This window comes from Heptranchias perlo, chromosome 12 (genome assembly GCF_035084215.1).
Source record: "Heptranchias perlo isolate sHepPer1 chromosome 12, sHepPer1.hap1, whole genome shotgun sequence".
In the NCBI taxonomy this organism is placed as follows: domain Eukaryota; kingdom Metazoa; phylum Chordata; class Chondrichthyes; order Hexanchiformes; family Hexanchidae; genus Heptranchias; species Heptranchias perlo.
Window position 1 is genome coordinate 68,558,146 of NC_090336.1, and position 22,233 is coordinate 68,580,378.

At 49.3% G+C, this 22,233-nt stretch overlaps 12 non-coding genes and 10 pseudogenes across 12 annotated transcripts; 6 read left to right on the top strand and 16 right to left on the bottom strand.

The window, feature by feature from the left end:
- The first annotated feature begins 403 nt into the window (after window positions 1-403).
- LOC137329534 (U1 spliceosomal RNA) lies at window positions 404-569 on the top strand. Its single transcript, XR_010964948.1, has one exon. It is a non-coding gene; the product is annotated as a U1 spliceosomal RNA (small nuclear RNA).
- A 924-nt stretch (window positions 570-1,493) lies between these two features.
- Window positions 1,494-1,622, bottom strand: LOC137330532 (U2 spliceosomal RNA; annotated as a pseudogene).
- A 158-nt stretch (window positions 1,623-1,780) lies between these two features.
- On the top strand, window positions 1,781-1,854 carry trnas-uga (transfer RNA serine (anticodon UGA)). Its single transcript has one exon. It is a non-coding gene; the product is annotated as a tRNA-Ser (tRNA).
- Window positions 1,855-2,466: 612 nt separating this feature from the next.
- On the bottom strand, window positions 2,467-2,667 carry LOC137328756 (U2 spliceosomal RNA). The gene has a single exon (XR_010964848.1). It is a non-coding gene; the product is annotated as a U2 spliceosomal RNA (small nuclear RNA).
- A 1,233-nt stretch (window positions 2,668-3,900) lies between these two features.
- Window positions 3,901-4,066, top strand: LOC137329545 (U1 spliceosomal RNA). Its single transcript, XR_010964949.1, has one exon. It is a non-coding gene; the product is annotated as a U1 spliceosomal RNA (small nuclear RNA).
- A 924-nt stretch (window positions 4,067-4,990) lies between these two features.
- LOC137330533 (U2 spliceosomal RNA) lies at window positions 4,991-5,119 on the bottom strand (annotated as a pseudogene).
- Window positions 5,120-5,963: 844 nt separating this feature from the next.
- LOC137328757 (U2 spliceosomal RNA) lies at window positions 5,964-6,164 on the bottom strand. Its single transcript, XR_010964849.1, has one exon. It is a non-coding gene; the product is annotated as a U2 spliceosomal RNA (small nuclear RNA).
- A 1,233-nt stretch (window positions 6,165-7,397) lies between these two features.
- Window positions 7,398-7,563, top strand: LOC137329556 (U1 spliceosomal RNA). The gene has a single exon (XR_010964950.1). It is a non-coding gene; the product is annotated as a U1 spliceosomal RNA (small nuclear RNA).
- A 916-nt stretch (window positions 7,564-8,479) lies between these two features.
- On the bottom strand, window positions 8,480-8,608 carry LOC137330417 (U2 spliceosomal RNA; annotated as a pseudogene).
- An 844-nt stretch (window positions 8,609-9,452) lies between these two features.
- Window positions 9,453-9,625, bottom strand: LOC137328704 (U2 spliceosomal RNA; annotated as a pseudogene).
- A 630-nt stretch (window positions 9,626-10,255) lies between these two features.
- Window positions 10,256-10,446, bottom strand: LOC137330808 (U2 spliceosomal RNA). The gene has a single exon (XR_010965230.1). It is a non-coding gene; the product is annotated as a U2 spliceosomal RNA (small nuclear RNA).
- Window positions 10,447-11,823: 1,377 nt separating this feature from the next.
- On the bottom strand, window positions 11,824-11,952 carry LOC137330418 (U2 spliceosomal RNA; annotated as a pseudogene).
- An 844-nt stretch (window positions 11,953-12,796) lies between these two features.
- LOC137328975 (U2 spliceosomal RNA) lies at window positions 12,797-12,969 on the bottom strand (annotated as a pseudogene).
- Window positions 12,970-13,599: 630 nt separating this feature from the next.
- Window positions 13,600-13,790, bottom strand: LOC137330809 (U2 spliceosomal RNA). Its single transcript, XR_010965231.1, has one exon. It is a non-coding gene; the product is annotated as a U2 spliceosomal RNA (small nuclear RNA).
- Window positions 13,791-14,847: 1,057 nt separating this feature from the next.
- Window positions 14,848-15,013, top strand: LOC137329567 (U1 spliceosomal RNA). Its single transcript, XR_010964951.1, has one exon. It is a non-coding gene; the product is annotated as a U1 spliceosomal RNA (small nuclear RNA).
- Window positions 15,014-15,939: 926 nt separating this feature from the next.
- Window positions 15,940-16,068, bottom strand: LOC137330419 (U2 spliceosomal RNA; annotated as a pseudogene).
- An 844-nt stretch (window positions 16,069-16,912) lies between these two features.
- Window positions 16,913-17,085, bottom strand: LOC137328705 (U2 spliceosomal RNA; annotated as a pseudogene).
- Window positions 17,086-17,715: 630 nt separating this feature from the next.
- On the bottom strand, window positions 17,716-17,906 carry LOC137330810 (U2 spliceosomal RNA). The gene has a single exon (XR_010965232.1). It is a non-coding gene; the product is annotated as a U2 spliceosomal RNA (small nuclear RNA).
- A 1,057-nt stretch (window positions 17,907-18,963) lies between these two features.
- LOC137329578 (U1 spliceosomal RNA) lies at window positions 18,964-19,129 on the top strand. Its single transcript, XR_010964952.1, has one exon. It is a non-coding gene; the product is annotated as a U1 spliceosomal RNA (small nuclear RNA).
- A 926-nt stretch (window positions 19,130-20,055) lies between these two features.
- On the bottom strand, window positions 20,056-20,184 carry LOC137330420 (U2 spliceosomal RNA; annotated as a pseudogene).
- Window positions 20,185-21,028: 844 nt separating this feature from the next.
- Window positions 21,029-21,201, bottom strand: LOC137328663 (U2 spliceosomal RNA; annotated as a pseudogene).
- A 630-nt stretch (window positions 21,202-21,831) lies between these two features.
- On the bottom strand, window positions 21,832-22,022 carry LOC137330811 (U2 spliceosomal RNA). The gene has a single exon (XR_010965233.1). It is a non-coding gene; the product is annotated as a U2 spliceosomal RNA (small nuclear RNA).
- Window positions 22,023-22,233: the final 211 nt, after the last annotated feature.

A 22,233-nucleotide genomic window follows, 5' to 3' on the forward strand; every position in this document is an offset into this window, starting at 1 on the left:
CGGGGCGGGACTGCTTTGACCAGGAGACCTGTTTTCTGGGACGCAGGTGTGACATTCCAGGGAGTGCACCTGCTTTGTGCTGATTCGAAACTACCACGACAACGGCAACTTGCAGTTCTATATTACCACGACAACGCGCGTGTATATATTGCTACAGCAACAACTGGAGGCGGGACATTTCCCTTGAAGGGCGACATGCAAACAACCATCGCCGGCACCGCATCGCTGCAGTATTTTCTCCCAGAGTGTATCATCGGATATACGGTACGATATTTGAGCGGAATTAATCTCTCAGAGCATCAGCACGTTGCGAGCGAAGGGACGTTTTGATTCTTAAAACCTGCCCTTGCAATCGTAAAAGGTAGCGAATGCTGTCTAGTGGCAGTGTGTGGCGACACAAGGCATACTTACCTGGCAGGGGAGAATCTGTGATCCCGAAGGCGGATCTCCCAGGACGAGGCTAGCCCATTGCACTTGGGGTGTGCGCTGACGCCTGCGATGTCCCCAAATGCGGGATACTCGACTGCAAAATTTGTGGTAGTGGGGGACTGCGTTCGCGCTCTCCCCTGCATCGAAACGAAAAGTTAGATTGTCGACCCCGCGGTCCACCAATCGGATGGGTGACGGTGTTGTGTGTGTGTGTGTGTGTGTGTGTGTGTACGTATGTCAGTCAGTCTCTCACTCAGAGCTGCTGTGGAAGGAAACCTTTTTAAAAAGAACTTGCATATCGAAAGAAAGATGTGTCTCAAGCTGCCGGGGCCCTGTCCATTGTCACGTTAATGGCTGGACTGCTTTGACCAGGAGACCTGTTTCCTGGGTCGGAGGTGTGAGATTCCAGGGGACCTGCTTTGTGCTGATTTCCAATGGCCGTCCCTCCCTCCCTCCCTCCCCCCAGGCCTTCCTTCTGAACACCTTTGTCGTTTTATCGAGGGCCAGAAGCCTGCCTGTGAAAGGGAAGGATCAGCCGGTCGGCCCCCTGCTGGTCGCTGCTGCTCGTGGAGCAGGCGTGCGTGTCCTCAGCCTCTCGGACAGGTTCCTCAGGCGGTTCCCAGGTGGCCCAGTGGTCGAGGACGCAACCTTTTAAATCGTTGAGACCCGGGTTCCAATCCCGGTCGGGGGGATGATTTTCTGGTGCAGATTAATTGGCACCACTCAAAGAAAGTCTCCCCTCCTGAGCGCAATGCTCCACCCTCACCACCACTGCCTTTTCCTCACCGAGACAAACAGACAGTCCGTCCAGTCCAGGAGCGCAGTTTTCATTTGTACTCAGACCCTGCTTGTTTAAAGTTAAGTTATTTTGCAGTTTGAATTATAATCGCTGCCTGCGTGCGAGCGAGCGAGCGAACGAGCGGCACTCAGCCCAGGAGAAGAAAAGAATACCACTGAGCTGAGAAAGTAAGTGCAATATATCAGCTTTATTCTCAGTCATAATACGTACACACGGACAGAGACGCTGGGAAAGAGCTGTTTTTCCTTTTGAATATCTCCCCACAGGGAGGTGCACCGTTGCCAGAGACACTGCAATACTGGGTCGATGCGTGGAGTGGACGGAGCCAAGCCCCTATTCCATCTCCCTGTTGCAAAATTCAATTTAATATTCGGTCCCGAAGCCGAGAAGCGATAACCTCCTGAATAGACGTTTGCCATTTGACTGAGTGTGAAAAGACTGAGTGTCAAAGTGGAAATGGCAAGTCAAGCCCTCTGCTGGTGACACTGCTGCTACTGTAGGGAGCCATGTGTTCAGCCTTCTGTATATGTTTGCAGGGGACTGAGGGCAACTCCCCTGGTGGTCTAGTGGTTAGGACGCAACATTTGAAAGTCGTTGAGACCCGGGTTCGAATCCCGGTCAGGGGATGATTTTCTGGTGCAGATTAATTGGCACCGTTCAAGAAAATCTCCCATCCTGAGCGCAATGCTCCACCCAAACCAGTGCCTTTTACTCACCTTAACACTCAGTTAGCAGCACAGTTTGATCTCACAGCTTCCAATGTGGCCATTCACAGTGCACTCCCTCCAAACACACACGCACTGTCTGCTCGCATTTTTAAAGTCAGCAACGTGAAGTTATTTCGCCTCTCGCTTGTGGCAGTTTAAACGTTAACATTGTGTCTCTCTCGCGCTCTCTGTTTCGGGAAATGTCTGACTTGGAAACAATTAATTCTGGAACTGCCAGTTTAAAACTGCAGTAATATTTCACACAACAACTGGAGTTAAATGTTTCAGGTCAGGAGACCAAGTCTGTGGAAGGTGGCACGTCCCAATACACAGGCTTGCAGCTTCCTGAAAAGTGACCTGAGACTGACGTCTTTCCCTCCAAGGTAAAACTGCAAGAGGGAAAAGGAAGAAAGGGAGTGGCACTCATCCATCCCAGGAGTAAACAAGAAAACCACAGTTGCAATATCTCAGCATTCTGAGTAATAATACAGGCTCCAAAAATCCGTTCAGCATTTTGAATATCTCCCCACAGGGAGGTGCACCGTTGCCAGAGACACTGTAATACTGGGTCGATGCGTGGAGTGGATGGAGCAAGCTCTTGTTCCATCTCCCTGTTCCAAAAATCAATTTAATATTTGGTCCCCAGATAGGGGACATATCAGATATTAAACTGATAAGAACAGAAACTTTTTTTTTTTCTGACACTCTGGGGTGCCTTATTGCCTTACAGATTCATTCCAGATTCCTTGCAGTGACATTACATCAAGCCAAAGCTCTACAAGCCAAAGCTCTACACTCTGCCCGAGGGGATTTCTCCCTGACTGCATCCCCCCGGCATACAATGGCAGGAAGGCTCCAAATGGTTGCCTTCCCCCACTTGACCACTTGATCTTAGCCAAAAGGCCGAGAAGCGATAACGCGCTCGATGCGAATTAGATCTCCGCTCCTGTTTTCCCTCCCTCTTTGGTCTCTGGCTGACTGTGTCTAAAGCAGTCTAGAAGCACTGCCGTTCTCTCCCACTCTGGCCACATTTTTGCCACCGTTTCTAATTGCAACAGTGGATCAGTTTAAAGAAGTTGCCGTTTTTTCCTTTCTTGCTAGGATTGCTTGACAGATTGGTAAATTTGCCAGTCGGCCACCGATCAGATGGGAGAAGGTGGTGTCTCAACGGACCTCCGTCAGTCAGTCTCAGTCACTAACTCACTGCCGTGGAAGGAAACCGCTTTAAAGAAAACTAGTGACGTGACGTGACGTGTCTCACAGCGAGTGAGTGAGATTGCAACGGCCAATTGAGAAAGAGGTGAGGTGCTGACAATCAGCAGCTCGTGTTTAAACGTTCATTCCACAGCAGGCAAGACCAATCAAAAGAAAATACTGCAGATGCTGGCTCGGCTGGCTGGGCTGGCTGGGCTGGAAATGGGAAATAAAAACACAAGACGTGTTAAAGGCTGGTTAAACTGTCGAAAGAAACAAGGCGTTAATGTTTCAGAAGTGCCTATTGAAAGATGTCTCTCAAGCTGCTCCCTGACTGGGCCCTGTCCATTGTCACGTTAATCCCAGGGCGGGGCGGGACTGCTTTGACCAGGAGACCTGTTTTCTGGGACGCAGGTGTGACATTCCAGGGAGTGCACCTGCTTTGTGCTGATTCGAAACTACCACGACAACGGCAACTTGCAGTTCTATATTACCACGACAACGCGCGTGTATATATTGCTACAGCAACAACTGGAGGCGGGACATTTCCCTTGAAGGGCGACATGCAAACAACCATCGCCGGCACCGCATCGCTGCAGTATTTTCTCCCAGAGTGTATCATCGGATATACGGTACGATATTTGAGCGGAATTAATCTCTCAGAGCATCAGCACGTTGCGAGCGAAGGGACGTTTTGATTCTTAAAACCTGCCCTTGCAATCGTAAAAGGTAGCGAATGCTGTCTAGTGGCAGTGTGTGGCGACACAAGGCATACTTACCTGGCAGGGGAGAATCTGTGATCCCGAAGGCGGATCTCCCAGGACGAGGCTAGCCCATTGCACTTGGGGTGTGCGCTGACGCCTGCGATGTCCCCAAATGCGGGATACTCGACTGCAAAATTTGTGGTAGTGGGGGACTGCGTTCGCGCTCTCCCCTGCATCGAAACGAAAAGTTAGATTGTCGACCCCGCGGTCCACCAATCGGATGGGTGACGGTGTTGTGTGTGTGTGTGTGTGTGTGTGTGTGTACGTATGTCAGTCAGTCTCTCACTCAGAGCTGCTGTGGAAGGAAACCTTTTTAAAAAGAACTTGCATATCGAAAGAAAGATGTGTCTCAAGCTGCCGGGGCCCTGTCCATTGTCACGTTAATGGCTGGACTGCTTTGACCAGGAGACCTGTTTCCTGGGTCGGAGGTGTGAGATTCCAGGGGACCTGCTTTGTGCTGATTTCCAATGGCCGTCCCTCCCTCCCTCCCTCCCCCCAGGCCTTCCTTCTGAACACCTTTGTCGTTTTATCGAGGGCCAGAAGCCTGCCTGTGAAAGGGAAGGATCAGCCGGTCGGCCCCCTGCTGGTCGCTGCTGCTCGTGGAGCAGGCGTGCGTGTCCTCAGCCTCTCGGACAGGTTCCTCAGGCGGTTCCCAGGTGGCCCAGTGGTCGAGGACGCAACCTTTTAAATCGTTGAGACCCGGGTTCCAATCCCGGTCGGGGGGATGATTTTCTGGTGCAGATTAATTGGCACCACTCAAAGAAAGTCTCCCCTCCTGAGCGCAATGCTCCACCCTCACCACCACTGCCTTTTCCTCACCGAGACAAACAGACAGTCCGTCCAGTCCAGGAGCGCAGTTTTCATTTGTACTCAGACCCTGCTTGTTTAAAGTTAAGTTATTTTGCAGTTTGAATTATAATCGCTGCCTGCGTGCGAGCGAGCGAGCGAACGAGCGGCACTCAGCCCAGGAGAAGAAAAGAATACCACTGAGCTGAGAAAGTAAGTGCAATATATCAGCTTTATTCTCAGTCATAATACGTACACACGGACAGAGACGCTGGGAAAGAGCTGTTTTTCCTTTTGAATATCTCCCCACAGGGAGGTGCACCGTTGCCAGAGACACTGCAATACTGGGTCGATGCGTGGAGTGGACGGAGCCAAGCCCCTATTCCATCTCCCTGTTGCAAAATTCAATTTAATATTCGGTCCCGAAGCCGAGAAGCGATAACCTCCTGAATAGACGTTTGCCATTTGACTGAGTGTGAAAAGACTGAGTGTCAAAGTGGAAATGGCAAGTCAAGCCCTCTGCTGGTGACACTGCTGCTACTGTAGGGAGCCATGTGTTCAGCCTTCTGTATATGTTTGCAGGGGATTGAGGGCAACTCCCCTGGTGGTCCAGTGGTTAGGACGCAACATTTAAAACTCGTTGAGACCCGGGTTCGAATCCCGGTCAGGGGATGATTTTCTGGTGCAGATTAATTGGCACCGTTCAAGAAAATCTCCCATCCTGAGCGCAATGCTCCACCCAAACCAGTGCCTTTTACTCACCTTAACACTCAGTTAGCAGCACAGTTTGATCTCACAGCTTCCAATGTGGCCATTCACAGTGCACTCCCTCCAAACACACACGCACTGTCTGCTCGCATTTTTAAAGTCAGCAACGTGAAGTTATTTCGCCTCTCGCTTGTGGCAGTTTAAACGTTAACATTGTGTCTCTCTCGCGCTCTCTGTTTCGGGAAATGTCTGACTTGGAAACAATTAATTCTGGAACTGCCAGTTTAAAACTGCAGTAATATTTCACACAACAACTGGAGTTAAATGTTTCAGGTCAGGAGACCAAGTCTGTGGAAGGTGGCACGTCCCAATACACAGGCTTGCAGCTTCCTGAAAAGTGACCTGAGACTGACGTCTTTCCCTCCAAGGTAAAACTGCAAGAGGGAAAAGGAAGAAAGGGAGTGGCACTCATCCATCCCAGGAGTAAACAAGAAAACCACAGTTGCAATATCTCAGCATTCTGAGTAATAATACAGGCTCCAAAAATCCGTTCAGCATTTTGAATATCTCCCCACAGGGAGGTGCACCGTTGCCAGAGACACTGTAATACTGGGTCGATGCGTGGAGTGGATGGAGCAAGCTCTTGTTCCATCTCCCTGTTCCAAAAATCAATTTAATATTTGGTCCCCAGATAGGGGACATATCAGATATTAAACTGATAAGAACAGAAACTTTTTTTTTTTCTGACACTCTGGGGTGCCTTATTGCCTTACAGATTCATTCCAGATTCCTTGCAGTGACATTACATCAAGCCAAAGCTCTACAAGCCAAAGCTCTACACTCTGCCCGAGGGGATTTCTCCCTGACTGCATCCCCCCGGCATACAATGGCAGGAAGGCTCCAAATGGTTGCCTTCCCCCACTTGACCACTTGATCTTAGCCAAAAGGCCGAGAAGCGATAACGCGCTCGATGCGAATTAGATCTCCGCTCCTGTTTTCCCTCCCTCTTTGGTCTCTGGCTGACTGTGTCTAAAGCAGTCTAGAAGCACTGCCGTTCTCTCCCACTCTGGCCACATTTTTGCCACCGTTTCTAATTGCAACAGTGGATCAGTTTAAAGAAGTTGCCGTTTTTTCCTTTCTTGCTAGGATTGCTTGACAGATTGGTAAATTTGCCAGTCGGCCACCGATCAGATGGGAGAAGGTGGTGTCTCAACGGACCTCCGTCAGTCAGTCTCAGTCACTAACTCACTGCCGTGGAAGGAAACCGCTTTAAAGAAAACTAGTGACGTGACGTGACGTGTCTCACAGCGAGTGAGTGAGATTGCAACGGCCAATTGAGAAAGAGGTGAGGTGCTGACAATCAGCAGCTCGTGTTTCAACGTTCATTCCACAGCAGGCAAGACCAATCAAAAGAAAATACTGCAGATGCTGGCTCGGCTGGCTGGGCTGGCTGGCTGGAAATGGGAAATAAATACACAAGGCGTGTTAAAGGCTGGTTAAACTGTCGAAAGAAACAAGGCGTTAATGTTTCAGAAGTGCCTATTGAAAGATGTCTCTCAAGCTGCTCCCTGACTGGGCCCTGTCCATTGTCACGTTAATCCCAGGGCGGGGGCGGGACTGCTTTGACCAGGAGACCTGTTTTCTGGGACGCAGGTGTGACATTCCAGGGAGTGCACCTGCTTTGTGCTGATTCGAAACGACCACGACAACGGCAACTTGCAGTTCTATATTACCACGACAACGCGCGTGTATATATTGCTACAGCAACAACTGGAGGCGGGACATTTCCCTTGAAGGGCGACATGCAAACAACCATCGCCGGCACCGCATCGCTGCAGTATTTTCTCCCAGAGTGTATCATCGGATATACGGTACGATATTTGAGCGGAATTAATCTCTCAGAGCATCAGCACGTTGCGAGCGAAGGGACGTTTTGATTCTTAAAACCTGCCCTTGCAATCGTAAAAGGTAGCGAATGCTGTCTAGTGGCAGTGTGTGGCGACACAAGGCATACTTACCTGGCAGGGGAGAATCTGTGATCCCGAAGGCGGATCTCCCAGGACGAGGCTAGCCCATTGCACTTGGGGTGTGCGCTGACGCCTGCGATGTCCCCAAATGCGGGATACTCGACTGCAAAATTTGTGGTAGTGGGGGACTGCGTTCGCGCTCTCCCCTGCATCGAAACGAAAAGTTAGATTGTCGACCCCGCGGTCCACCAATCGGATGGGTGACGGTGTTGTGTGTGTGTGTGTGTACGTATGTCAGTCAGTCTCTCACTCAGAGCTGCTGTGGAAGGAAACCTTTTTAAAAAGAACTTGCATATCGAAAGAAAGATGTGTCTCAAGCTGCCGGGGCCCTGTCCATTGTCACGTTAATGGCTGGACTGCTTTGACCAGGTGACCTGTTTCCTGGGTCGGAGGTGTGAGATTCCAGGGGACCTGCTTTGTGCTGATTTCCAATGGCCGTCCCTCCCTCCCTCCCCCCAGGCCTTCCTTCTGAACACCTTTGTCGTTTTATCGAGGGCCAGAAGCCTGCCTGTGAAAGGGAAGGATCAGCCGGTCGGCCCCCTGCTGGTCGCTGCTGCTCGTGGAGCAGGCGTGCGTGTCCTCAGCCTCTTGGACAGGTTCCTCAGGCGGTTCCCAGGTGGCCCAGTGGTCGAGGACGCAACCTTTTAAATCGTTGAGACCCGGGTTCCAATCCCGGTCGGGGGGATGATTTTCTGGTGCAGATTAATTGGCACCACTCAAAGAAAGTCTCCCCTCCTGAGCGCAATGCTCCACCCTCACCACCACTGCCTTTTCCTCACCGAGACAAACAGACAGTCCGTCCAGTCCAGGAGCGCAGTTTTCATTTGTACTCAGACCCTGCTTGTTTAAAGTTAAGTTATTTTGCAGTTTGAATTATAATCGCTGCCTGCGTGCGAGCGAGCGAGCGAGCGAGCGAACGAGCGGCACTCAGCCCAGGAGAAGAAAAGAATACCACTGAGCTGAGAAAGTAAGTGCAATATATCAGCTTTATTCTCAGTCATAATACGTACACACGGACAGAGACGCTGGGAAAGAGCTGTTTTTCCTTTTGAATATCTCCCCACAGGGAGGTGCACCGTTGCCAGAGACACTGCAATACTGGGTCGATGCGTGGAGTGGACGGAGCCAAGCCCCTATTCCATCTCCCTGTTGCAAAATTCAATTTAATATTCGGTCCCAAAGCCGAGAAGCGATAACCTCCTGAATAGACGTTTGCCATTTGACTGAGTGTGAAAAGACTGAGTGTCAAAGTGGAAATGGCAACTCAAGCCCTCTGCTGGTGACACTGCTGCTACTGTAGGGAGCCATGTGTTCAGCCTTCTGTATATGTTTGAAAGGCATTGAGGGCAACTCCCCTGATGGTCTAGTGGTTAGGACGCAACATTTAAAACTCGTCGAGGCCCGGGTTCGAATCCCGGTCAGGGGATGATTTTCTGGTGCAGATTAATTGGCACCGTTCAAGAAAATCTCCCATCCTGAGCGCAATGCTCCACCCAAACCAGTGCCTTTTACTCACCTTAACACTCAGTTAGCAGCACAGTTTGATCTCACAGCTTCCAATGTGGCCATTCACAGTGCACTCCCTCCAAACACACACGCACTGTCTGCTCGCATTTTTAAAGTCAGCAACGTGAAGTTATTTCGCCTCTCGCTTGTGGCAGTTTAAACGTTAACATTGTGTCTCTCTCGCGCTCTCTGTTTCGGGAAATGTCTGACTTGGAAACAATTAATTCTGGAACTGCCAGTTTAAAACTGCAGTAATTTTTCACACAACAACTGGAGTTAAATGTTTCAGGTCAGGAGACCAAGTCTGTGGAAGGTGGCACGTCCCAATACACAGGCTTGCAGCTTCCTGAAAAGTGACCTGAGACTGACGTCTTTCCCTCCAAGGTAAAACTGCAAGAGGGAAAAGGAAGAAAGGGAGTGGCACTCATCCATCCCAGGAGTAAACAAGAAAACCACAGTTGCAATATCTCAGCATTCTGAGTAATAATACAGGCTCCAAAAATCCGTTCAGCATTTTGAATATCTCCCCACAGGGAGGTGCACCGTTGCCAGAGACACTGTAATACTGGGTCGATGCGTGGAGTGGACGGAGCCAAGCCCCTCTTCCATCTCCCTGTTGCAAAAATCAATTTAATGTATGGTCCCCAGATCGGGGACGTATCAGATCTTAAACTGATAAGAACAGATATTTTTTTCAAAAAATATACTTTCTTCATAAAATTTGCAGCAGTACATACAATACAGTTGTGATATCACATTCCAAACGTACACAATACAGATTATACAATTTGCAGGTTACATCAAGTACAGTTCAACCAACACATTGGACATAATTACAGTTCATGACACTCTAGGGTGTCTCATTGCATCATACTCAACACAGATTATTGCTTACAGATTCATTTCAGGTCCATTTCAGATTCATTACAGTAACATCCACCCATCCATCCTTTTCCAATAGAGGCGGCCGTGCCTGCAGTTGCACGGAAATCCAACAGGGGGCAACCTCCAGCTTAGCTGTCGAGCGGGAAACGTGGTGAGGCCTCACCCTGAAATATAGGCCAAGTCCCCATGGACAGATACGGGAAGAAAAACACAATGGTGGCTGCTTACCTTGCTGAGCAGGAGTGAAAGTGGCGTCAGCGGCGTTGGCAACATGGCGCACCGGCCGGGCGAGAAACAACGCGTAGCGAGCAACAACCTACGAAGGAAAGGAGAGCATGGTCAAGCAGCTGTAAAAAGTTTTCCTTCTTTTATAACAATATTGACTACAGTAATAACATATGGTCCAAAAAAGAAACAAAATCTGTTTTTTGTTTTTCGAATCTCCCCGAAGGGAGCTGCACCGATCCTGGAAGCACTGCTGTACCAGGTCGATGCGCGGAGTGGACGGAGCAAGCTCTTGTTCCATCTCCCTGTTCCAAAAATCAATTTAATATTTGGTCCCCAGATAGGGGACATATCAGATATTAAACTGATAAGAACAGAAACTACACTGGATCTTAGCCAAAAGGCCGAGAAGCGATAACGCGCTCGATGCGAATTGATCTCCGCTCCTGTTTTCCCTCCCTCTTTGGTCTCTGGCTGGCTGTGTCTAAAGCAGTCTAGAAGCACTGCCGTTCTCTCCCACTCTGGCCACATTTTTGCCACCGTTTCTAATTGCAACAGTGGATCAGTTTAAAGAAGTTGCCGTTTTTTCCTTTCTTGCTAGGATTGCTTGACAGATTGGTAAATTTGCCAGTCGGCCACCGATCAGATGGGAGAAGGTGGTGTCTCAACGGACCTCCGTCAGTCAGTCTCAGTCACTAACTCACTGCCGTGGAAGGAAACCGCTTTAAAGAAAACTAGTGACGTGACGTGACGTGTCTCACAGCGAGTGAGTGAGATTGCAAGGGCCAATTGAGAAAGAGGTGAGGTGCTGACAATCAGCAGCTCGTGTTTAAACGTTCATTCCACAGCAGGCAAGACCAATCAAAAGAAAATACTGCAGATGCTGGCTCGGCTGGCTGGGCTGGCTGGCTGGGCTGGCTGGAAATGGGAAATAAAAACACAAGGCGTGTTAAAGGCTGGTTAAACTGTCGAAAGAAACAAGGCGTTAATGTTTCAGAAGTGCCTATTGAAAGATGTCTCTCAAGCTGCTCCCTGACTGGGCCCTGTCCATTGTCACGTTAATCCCAGGGCGGGGCGGGACTGCTTTGACCAGGAGACCTGTTTCCTGGGTCGGAGGTGTGAGATTCCAGGGGACCTGCTTTGTGCTGATTTCCAATGGCCGTCCCTCCCTCCCTCCCCCCAGGCCTTCCTTCTGAACACCTTTGGCGTTTTATCGAGGGCCAGAAGCCTGCCTGTGAAAGGGAAGGATCAGCCGGTCGGCCCCCTGCTGGTCGCTGCTGCTCGTGGAGCAGGCGTGCGTGTCCTCAGCCTCTCGGACAGGTTCCTCAGGCGGTTCCCAGGTGGCCCAGTGGTCGAGGACGCAACCTTTTAAATCGTTGAGACCCGGGTTCCAATCCCGGTCGGGGGGATGATTTTCTGGTGCAGATTAATTGGCACCACTCAAAGAAAGTCTCCCCTCCTGAGCGCAATGCTCCACCCTCACCACCACTGCCTTTTCCTCACCGAGACAAACAGACAGTCCGTCCAGTCCAGGAGCGCAGTTTTCATTTGTACTCAGACCCTGCTTGTTTAAAGTTAAGTTATTTTGCAGTTTGAATTATAATCGCTGCCTGCGTGCGAGCGAGCGAGCGAGTGAGCGAGCGAACGAGCGGCACTCAGCCCAGGAGAAGAAAAGAATACCACTGAGCTGAGAAAGTAAGTGCAATATATCAGCTTTATTCTCAGTCATAATACGTACACACGGACAGAGACGCTGGGAAAGAGCTGTTTTTCCTTTTGAATATCTCCCCACAGGGAGGTGCACCGTTGCCAGAGACACTGCAATACTGGGTCGATGCGTGGAGTGGACGGAGCCAAGCCCCTATTCCATCTCCCTGTTGCAAAATTCAATTTAATATTCGGTCCCAAAGCCGAGAAGCGATAACCTCCTGAATAGACGTTTGCCATTTGACTGAGTGTGAAAAGACTGAGTGTCAAAGTGGAAATGGCAACTCAAGCCCTCTGCTGGTGACACTGCTGCTACTGTAGGGAGCCATGTGTTCAGCCTTCTGTATATGTTTGCAGGGGATTGAGGGCAACTCCCCTGATGGTCTAGTGGTTAGGACGCAACATTTAAAACTCGTTGAGACCCGGGTTCGAATCCTGGTCAGGGGATGATTTTCTGGTGCAGATTAATTGGCACCGTTCAAGAAAATCTCCCATCCTGAGCGCAATGCTCCACCCAAACCAGTGCCTTTTACTCACCTTAACACTCAGTTAGCAGCACAGTTTGATCTCACAGCTTCCAATGTGGCCATTCACAGTGCACTCCCTCCAAACACACACGCACTGTCTGCTCGCATTTTTAAAGTCAGCAACGTGAAGTTATTTCGCCTCTCGCTTGTGGCAGTTTAAACGTTAACATTGTGTCTCTCTCGCGCTCTCTGTTTCGGGAAATGTCTGACTTGGAAACAATTAATTCTGGAACTGCCAGTTTAAAACTGCAGTAATTTTTCACACAACAACTGGAGTTAAATGTTTCAGGTCAGGAGACCAAGTCTGTGGAAGGTGGCACGTCCCAATACACAGGCTTGCAGCTTCCTGAAAAGTGACCTGAGACTGACGTCTTTCCCTCCAAGGTAAAACTGCAAGAGGGAAAAGGAAGAAAGGGAGTGGCACTCATCCATCCCAGGAGTAAACAAGAAAACCACAGTTGCAATATCTCAGCATTCTGAGTAATAATACAGGCTCCAAAAATCCGTTCAGCATTTTGAATATCTCCCCACAGGGAGGTGCACCGTTGCCAGAGACACTGTAATACTGGGTCGATGCGTGGAGTGGACGGAGCCAAGCCCCTCTTCCATCTCCCTGTTGCAAAAATCAATTTAATGTATGGTCCCCAGATCGGGGACGTATCAGATCTTAAACTCATAAGAACAGATATTTTTTTCAAAAAATATACTTTCTTCATAAAATTTGCAGCAGTACATACAATACAGTTGTGATATCACATTCCAAACGTACACAATACAGATTATACAATTTGCAGGTTACATCAAGTACAGTTCAACCAACACATTGGACATAATTACAGTTCATGACACTCTAGGGTGTCTCATTGCATCATACTCAACACAGATTATTGCTTACAGATTCATTTCAGGTCCATTTCAGATTCATTACAGTAACATCCACCCATCCATCCTTTTCCAATAGAGGCGGCCGTGCCTGCAGTTGTACGGAAATCCAACAGGGGGCAACCTCCAGCTTAGCTGTCGAGCGGGAAACGTGGTGAGGCCTCACCCTGAAATATAGGCCAAGTCCCCATGGACAGATACGGGAAGAAAAACACAATGGTGGCTGCTTACCTTGCTGAGCAGGAGTGAAAGTGGCGTCAGCGGCGTTGGCAACATGGCGCACCGGCCGGGCGAGAAACAACGCGTAGCGAGCAACAACCTACGAAGGAAAGGAGAGCATGGTCAAGCAGCTGTAAAAAGTTTTCCTTCTTTTATAACAATATTGACTACAGTAATAACATATGGTCCAAAAAAGAAACAAAATCTGTTTTTTGTTTTTCGAATCTCCCCGAAGGGAGCTGCACCGATCCTGGAAGCACTGCTGTACCAGGTCGATGCGCGGAGTGGACGGAGCAAGCTCTTGTTCCATCTCCCTGTTCCAAAAATCAATTTAATATTTGGTCCCCAGATAGGGGACATATCAGATATTAAACTGATAAGAACAGAAACTACACTGGATCTTAGCCAAAAGGCCGAGAAGCGATAACGCGCTCGATGCGAATTGATCTCCGCTCCTGTTTTCCCTCCCTCTTTGGTCTCTGGCTGGCTGTGTCTAAAGCAGTCTAGAAGCACTGCCGTTCTCTCCCACTCTGGCCACATTTTTGCCACCGTTTCTAATTGCAACAGTGGATCAGTTTAAAGAAGTTGCCGTTTTTTCCTTTCTTGCTAGGATTGCTTGACAGATTGGTAAATTTGCCAGTCGGCCACCGATCAGATGGGAGAAGGTGGTGTCTCAACGGACCTCCGTCAGTCAGTCTCAGTCACTAACTCACTGCCGTGGAAGGAAACCGCTTTAAAGAAAACTAGTGACGTGACGTGACGTGTCTCACAGCGAGTGAGTGAGATTGCAAGGGCCAATTGAGAAAGAGGTGAGGTGCTGACAATCAGCAGCTCGTGTTTAAACGTTCATTCCACAGCAGGCAAGACCAATCAAAAGAAAATACTGCAGATGCTGGCTCGGCTGGCTGGGCTGGCTGGCTGGGCTGGCTGGAAATGGGAAATAAAAACACAAGACGTGTTAAAGGCTGGTTAAACTGTCGAAAGAAACAAGGCGTTAATGTTTCAGAAGTGCCTATTGAAAGATGTCTCTCAAGCTGCTCCCTGACTGGGCCCTGTCCATTGTCACGTTAATCCCAGGGCGGGGCGGGACTGCTTTGACCAGGAGACCTGTTTTCTGGGACGCAGGTGTGACATTCCAGGGAGTGCACCTGCTTTGTGCTGATTCGAAACTACCACGACAACGGCAACTTGCAGTTCTATATTACCACGACAACGCGCGTGTATATATTGCTACAGCAACAACTGGAGGCGGGACATTTCCCTTGAAGGGCGACATGCAAACAACCATCGCCGGCACCGCATCGCTGCAGTATTTTCTCCCAGAGTGTATCATCGGATATACGGTACGATATTTGAGCGGAATTAATCTCTCAGAGCATCAGCACGTTGCGAGCGAAGGGACGTTTTGATTCTTAAAACCTGCCCTTGCAATCGTAAAAGGTAGCGAATGCTGTCTAGTGGCAGTGTGTGGCGACCCAAGGCATACTTACCTGGCAGGGGAGAATCTGTGATCCCGAAGGCGGATCTCCCAGGACGAGGCTAGCCCATTGCACTTGGGGTGTGCGCTGACGCCTGCGATGTCCCCAAATGCGGGATACTCGACTGCAAAATTTGTGGTAGTGGGGGACTGCGTTCGCGCTCTCCCCTGCATCGAAACGAAAAGTTAGATTGTCGACCCCGCGGTCCACCAATCGGATGGGTGACGGTGTTGTGTGTGTGTGTGTGTGTGTGTACGTATGTCAGTCAGTCTCTCACTCAGAGCTGCTGTGGAAGGAAACCTTTTTAAAAAGAACTTGCATATCGAAAGAAAGATGTGTCTCAAGCTGCCGGGGCCCTGTCCATTGTCACGTTAATGGCTGGACTGCTTTGACCAGGAGACCTGTTTCCTGGGTCGGAGGTGTGAGATTCCAGGGGACCTGCTTTGTGCTGATTTCCAATGGCCGTCCCTCCCTCCCTCCCCCCAGGCCTTCCTTCTGAACACCTTTGGCGTTTTATCGAGGGCCAGAAGCCTGCCTGTGAAAGGGAAGGATCAGCCGGTCGGCCCCCTGCTGGTCGCTGCTGCTCGTGGAGCAGGCGTGCGTGTCCTCAGCCTCTCGGACAGGTTCCTCAGGCGGTTCCCAGGTGGCCCAGTGGTCGAGGACGCAACCTTTTAAATCGTTGAGACCCGGGTTCCAATCCCGGTCGGGGGGATGATTTTCTGGTGCAGATTAATTGGCACCACTCAAAGAAAGTCTCCCCTCCTGAGCGCAATGCTCCACCCTCACCACCACTGCCTTTTCCTCACCGAGACAAACAGACAGTCCGTCCAGTCCAGGAGCGCAGTTTTCATTTGTACTCAGACCCTGCTTGTTTAAAGTTAAGTTATTTTGCAGTTTGAATTATAATCGCTGCCTGCGTGCGAGCGAGCGAGCGAGTGAGCGAGCGAACGAGCGGCACTCAGCCCAGGAGAAGAAAAGAATACCACTGAGCTGAGAAAGTAAGTGCAATATATCAGCTTTATTCTCAGTCATAATACGTACACACGGACAGAGACGCTGGGAAAGAGCTGTTTTTCCTTTTGAATATCTCCCCACAGGGAGGTGCACCGTTGCCAGAGACACTGCAATACTGGGTCGATGCGTGGAGTGGACGGAGCCAAGCCCCTATTCCATCTCCCTGTTGCAAAATTCAATTTAATATTCGGTCCCAAAGCCGAGAAGCGATAACCTCCTGAATAGACGTTTGCCATTTGACTGAGTGTGAAAAGACTGAGTGTCAAAGTGGAAATGGCAACTCAAGCCCTCTGCTGGTGACACTGCTGCTACTGTAGGGAGCCATGTGTTCAGCCTTCTGTATATGTTTGCAGGGGATTGAGGGCAACTCCCCTGATGGTCTAGTGGTTAGGACGCAACATTTAAAACTCGTTGAGACCCGGGTTCGAATCCTGGTCAGGGGATGATTTTCTGGTGCAGATTAATTGGCACCGTTCAAGAAAATCTCCCATCCTGAGCGCAATGCTCCACCCAAACCAGTGCCTTTTACTCACCTTAACACTCAGTTAGCAGCACAGTTTGATCTCACAGCTTCCAATGTGGCCATTCACAGTGCACTCCCTCCAAACACACACGCACTGTCTGCTCGCATTTTTAAAGTCAGCAACGTGAAGTTATTTCGCCTCTCGCTTGTGGCAGTTTAAACGTTAACATTGTGTCTCTCTCGCGCTCTCTGTTTCGGGAAATGTCTGACTTGGAAACAATTAATTCTGGAACTGCCAGTTTAAAACTGCAGTAATTTTTCACACAACAACTGGAGTTAAATGTTTCAGGTCAGGAGACCAAGTCTGTGGAAGGTGGCACGTCCCAATACACAGGCTTGCAGCTTCCTGAAAAGTGACCTGAGACTGACGTCTTTCCCTCCAAGGTAAAACTGCAAGAGGGAAAAGGAAGAAAGGGAGTGGCACTCATCCATCCCAGGAGTAAACAAGAAAACCACAGTTGCAATATCTCAGCATTCTGAGTAATAATACAGGCTCCAAAAATCCGTTCAGCATTTTGAATATCTCCCCACAGGGAGGTGCACCGTTGCCAGAGACACTGTAATACTGGGTCGATGCGTGGAGTGGACGGAGCCAAGCCCCTCTTCCATCTCCCTGTTGCAAAAATCAATTTAATGTATGGTCCCCAGATCGGGGACGTATCAGATCTTAAACTGATAAGAACAGATATTTTTTTCAAAAAATATACTTTCTTCATAAAATTTGCAGCAGTACATACAATACAGTTGTGATATCACATTCCAAACGTACACAATACAGATTATACAATTTGCAGGTTACATCAAGTACAGTTCAACCAACACATTGGACATAATTACAGTTCATGACACTCTAGGGTGTCTCATTGCATCATACTCAACACAGATTATTGCTTACAGATTCATTTCAGGTCCATTTCAGATTCATTACAGTAACATCCACCCATCCATCCTTTTCCAATAGAGGCGGCCGTGCCTGCAGTTGTACGGAAATCCAACAGGGGGCAACCTCCAGCTTAGCTGTCGAGCGGGAAACGTGGTGAGGCCTCACCCTGAAATATAGGCCAAGTCCCCATGGACAGATACGGGAAGAAAAACACAATGGTGGCTGCTTACCTTGCTGAGCAGGAGTGAAAGTGGCGTCAGCGGCGTTGGCAACATGGCGCACCGGCCGGGCGAGAAACAACGCGTAGCGAGCAACAACCTACGAAGGAAAGGAGAGCATGGTCAAGCAGCTGTAAAAAGTTTTCCTTCTTTTATAACAATATTGACTACAGTAATAACATATGGTCCAAAAAAGAAACAAAATCTGTTTTTTGTTTTTCGAATCTCCCCGAAGGGAGCTGCACCGATCCTGGAAGCACTGCTGTACCAGGTCGATGCGCGGAGTGGACGGAGCAAGCTCTTGTTCCATCTCCCTGTTCCAAAAATCAATTTAATATTTGGTCCCCAGATAGGGGACATATCAGATATTAAACTGATAAGAACAGAAACTACACTGGATCTTAGCCAAAAGGCCGAGAAGCGATAACGCGCTCGATGCGAATTGATCTCCGCTCCTGTTTTCCCTCCCTCTTTGGTCTCTGGCTGGCTGTGTCTAAAGCAGTCTAGAAGCACTGCCGTTCTCTCCCACTCTGGCCACATTTTTGCCACCGTTTCTAATTGCAACAGTGGATCAGTTTAAAGAAGTTGCCGTTTTTTCCTTTCTTGCTAGGATTGCTTGACAGATTGGTAAATTTGCCAGTCGGCCACCGATCAGATGGGAGAAGGTGGTGTCTCAACGGACCTCCGTCAGTCAGTCTCAGTCACTAACTCACTGCCGTGGAAGGAAACCGCTTTAAAGAAAACTAGTGACGTGACGTGACGTGTCTCACAGCGAGTGAGTGAGATTGCAAGGGCCAATTGAGAAAGAGGTGAGGTGCTGACAATCAGCAGCTCGTGTTTAAACGTTCATTCCACAGCAGGCAAGACCAATCAAAAGAAAATACTGCAGATGCTGGCTCGGCTGGCTGGGCTGGCTGGCTGGGCTGGCTGGAAATGGGAAATAAAAACACAAGACGTGTTAAAGGCTGGTTAAACTGTCGAAAGAAACAAGGCGTTAATGTTTCAGAAGTGCCTATTGAAAGATGTCTCTCAAGCTGCTCCCTGACTGGGCCCTGTCCATTGTCACGTTAATCCCAGGGCGGGGCGGGACTGCTTTGACCAGGAGACCTGTTTTCTGGGACGCAGGTGTGACATTCCAGGGAGTGCACCTGCTTTGTGCTGATTCGAAACTACCACGACAACGGCAACTTGCAGTTCTATATTACCACGACAACGCGCGTGTATATATTGCTACAGCAACAACTGGAGGCGGGACATTTCCCTTGAAGGGCGACATGCAAACAACCATCGCCGGCACCGCATCGCTGCAGTATTTTCTCCCAGAGTGTATCATCGGATATACGGTACGATATTTGAGCGGAATTAATCTCTCAGAGCATCAGCACGTTGCGAGCGAAGGGACGTTTTGATTCTTAAAACCTGCCCTTGCAATCGTAAAAGGTAGCGAATGCTGTCTAGTGGCAGTGTGTGGCGACCCAAGGCATACTTACCTGGCAGGGGAGAATCTGTGATCCCGAAGGCGGATCTCCCAGGACGAGGCTAGCCCATTGCACTTGGGGTGTGCGCTGACGCCTGCGATGTCCCCAAATGCGGGATACTCGACTGCAAAATTTGTGGTAGTGGGGGACTGCGTTCGCGCTCTCCCCTGCATCGAAACGAAAAGTTAGATTGTCGACCCCGCGGTCCACCAATCGGATGGGTGACGGTGTTGTGTGTGTGTGTGTGTGTGTGTACGTATGTCAGTCAGTCTCTCACTCAGAGCTGCTGTGGAAGGAAACCTTTTTAAAAAGAACTTGCATATCGAAAGAAAGATGTGTCTCAAGCTGCCGGGGCCCTGTCCATTGTCACGTTAATGGCTGGACTGCTTTGACCAGGAGACCTGTTTCCTGGGTCGGAGGTGTGAGATTCCAGGGGACCTGCTTTGTGCTGATTTCCAATGGCCGTCCCTCCCTCCCTCCCCCCAGGCCTTCCTTCTGAACACCTTTGGCGTTTTATCGAGGGCCAGAAGCCTGCCTGTGAAAGGGAAGGATCAGCCGGTCGGCCCCCTGCTGGTCGCTGCTGCTCGTGGAGCAGGCGTGCGTGTCCTCAGCCTCTCGGACAGGTTCCTCAGGCGGTTCCCAGGTGGCCCAGTGGTCGAGGACGCAACCTTTTAAATCGTTGAGACCCGGGTTCCAATCCCGGTCGGGGGGATGATTTTCTGGTGCAGATTAATTGGCACCACTCAAAGAAAGTCTCCCCTCCTGAGCGCAATGCTCCACCCTCACCACCACTGCCTTTTCCTCACCGAGACAAACAGACAGTCCGTCCAGTCCAGGAGCGCAGTTTTCATTTGTACTCAGACCCTGCTTGTTTAAAGTTAAGTTATTTTGCAGTTTGAATTATAATCGCTGCCTGCGTGCGAGCGAGCGAGCGAGTGAGCGAGCGAACGAGCGGCACTCAGCCCAGGAGAAGAAAAGAATACCACTGAGCTGAGAAAGTAAGTGCAATATATCAGCTTTATTCTCAGTCATAATACGTACACACGGACAGAGACGCTGGGAAAGAGCTGTTTTTCCTTTTGAATATCTCCCCACAGGGAGGTGCACCGTTGCCAGAGACACTGCAATACTGGGTCGATGCGTGGAGTGGACGGAGCCAAGCCCCTATTCCATCTCCCTGTTGCAAAATTCAATTTAATATTCGGTCCCAAAGCCGAGAAGCGATAACCTCCTGAATAGACGTTTGCCATTTGACTGAGTGTGAAAAGACTGAGTGTCAAAGTGGAAATGGCAACTCAAGCCCTCTGCTGGTGACACTGCTGCTACTGTAGGGAGCCATGTGTTCAGCCTTCTGTATATGTTTGCAGGGGATTGAGGGCAACTCCCCTGATGGTCTAGTGGTTAGGACGCAACATTTAAAACTCGTTGAGACCCGGGTTCGAATCCTGGTCAGGGGATGATTTTCTGGTGCAGATTAATTGGCACCGTTCAAGAAAATCTCCCATCCTGAGCGCAATGCTCCACCCAAACCAGTGCCTTTTACTCACCTTAACACTCAGTTAGCAGCACAGTTTGATCTCACAGCTTCCAATGTGGCCATTCACAGTGCACTCCCTCCAAACACACACGCACTGTCTGCTCGCATTTTTAAAGTCAGCAACGTGAAGTTATTTCGCCTCTCGCTTGTGGCAGTTTAAACGTTAACATTGTGTCTCTCTCGCGCTCTCTGTTTCGGGAAATGTCTGACTTGGAAACAATTAATTCTGGAACTGCCAGTTTAAAACTGCAGTAATTTTTCACACAACAACTGGAGTTAAATGTTTCAGGTCAGGAGACCAAGTCTGTGGAAGGTGGCACGTCCCAATACACAGGCTTGCAGCTTCCTGAAAAGTGACCTGAGACTGACGTCTTTCCCTCCAAGGTAAAACTGCAAGAGGGAAAAGGAAGAAAGGGAGTGGCACTCATCCATCCCAGGAGTAAACAAGAAAACCACAGTTGCAATATCTCAGCATTCTGAGTAATAATACAGGCTCCAAAAATCCGTTCAGCATTTTGAATATCTCCCCACAGGGAGGTGCACCGTTGCCAGAGACACTGTAATACTGGGTCGATGCGTGGAGTGGATGGAGCCAAGCCCCTCTTCCATCTCCCTGTTGCAAAAATCAATTTAATGTATGGTCCCCAGATCGGGGACGTATCAGATCTTAAACTGATAAGAACAGATATTTTTTTCAAAAAATATACTTTCTTCATAAAATTTGCAGCAGTACATACAATACAGTTGTGATATCACATTCCAAACGTACACAATACAGATTATACAATTTGCAGGTTACATCAAGTACAGTTCAACCAACACATTGGACATAATTACAGTTCATGACACTCTAGGGTGTCTCATTGCATCATACTCAACACAGATTATTGCTTACAGATTCATTTCAGGTCCATTTCAGATTCATTACAGTAACATCCACCCATCCATCCTTTTCCAATAGAGGCGGCCGTGCCTGCAGTTGTACGGAAATCCAACAGGGGGCAACCTCCAGCTTAGCTGTCGAGCGGGAAACGTGGTGAGGCCTCACCCTGAAATATAGGCCAAGTCCCCATGGACAGATACGGGAAGAAAAACACAATGGTGGCTGCTTACCTTGCTGAGCAGGAGTGAAAGTGGCGTCAGCGGCGTTGGCAACATGGCGCACCGGCCGGGCGAGAAACAACGCGTAGCGAGCAACAACCTACGAAGGAAAGGAGAGCATGGTCAAGCAGCTGTAAAAAGTTTTCCTTCTTTTATAACAATATTGACTACAGTAATAACATATGGTCCAAAAAAGAAACAAAATCTGTTTTTTGTTTTTCGAATCTCCCCGAAGGGAGCTGCACCGATCCTGGAAGCACTGCTGTACCAGGTCGATGCGCGGAGTGGACGGAGCAAGCTCTTGTTCCATCTCCCTGTTCCAAAAATCAATTTAATATTTGGTCCCCAGATAGGGGACATATCAGATATTAAACTGATAAGAACAGAAACTACACTGGATCTTAGCCAAAAGGCCGAGAAGCGATAACGCGCTCGATGCGAATTGATCTCCGCTCCTGTTTTCCCTCCCTCTTTGGTCTCTGGCTGGCTGTGTCTAAAGCAGTCTAGAAGCACTGCCGTTCTCTCCCACTCTGGCCACATTTTTGCCACCGTTTCTAATTGCAACAGTGGATCAGTTTAAAGAAGTTGCCGTTTTTTCCTTTCTTGCTAGGATTGCTTGACAGATTGGTAAATTTG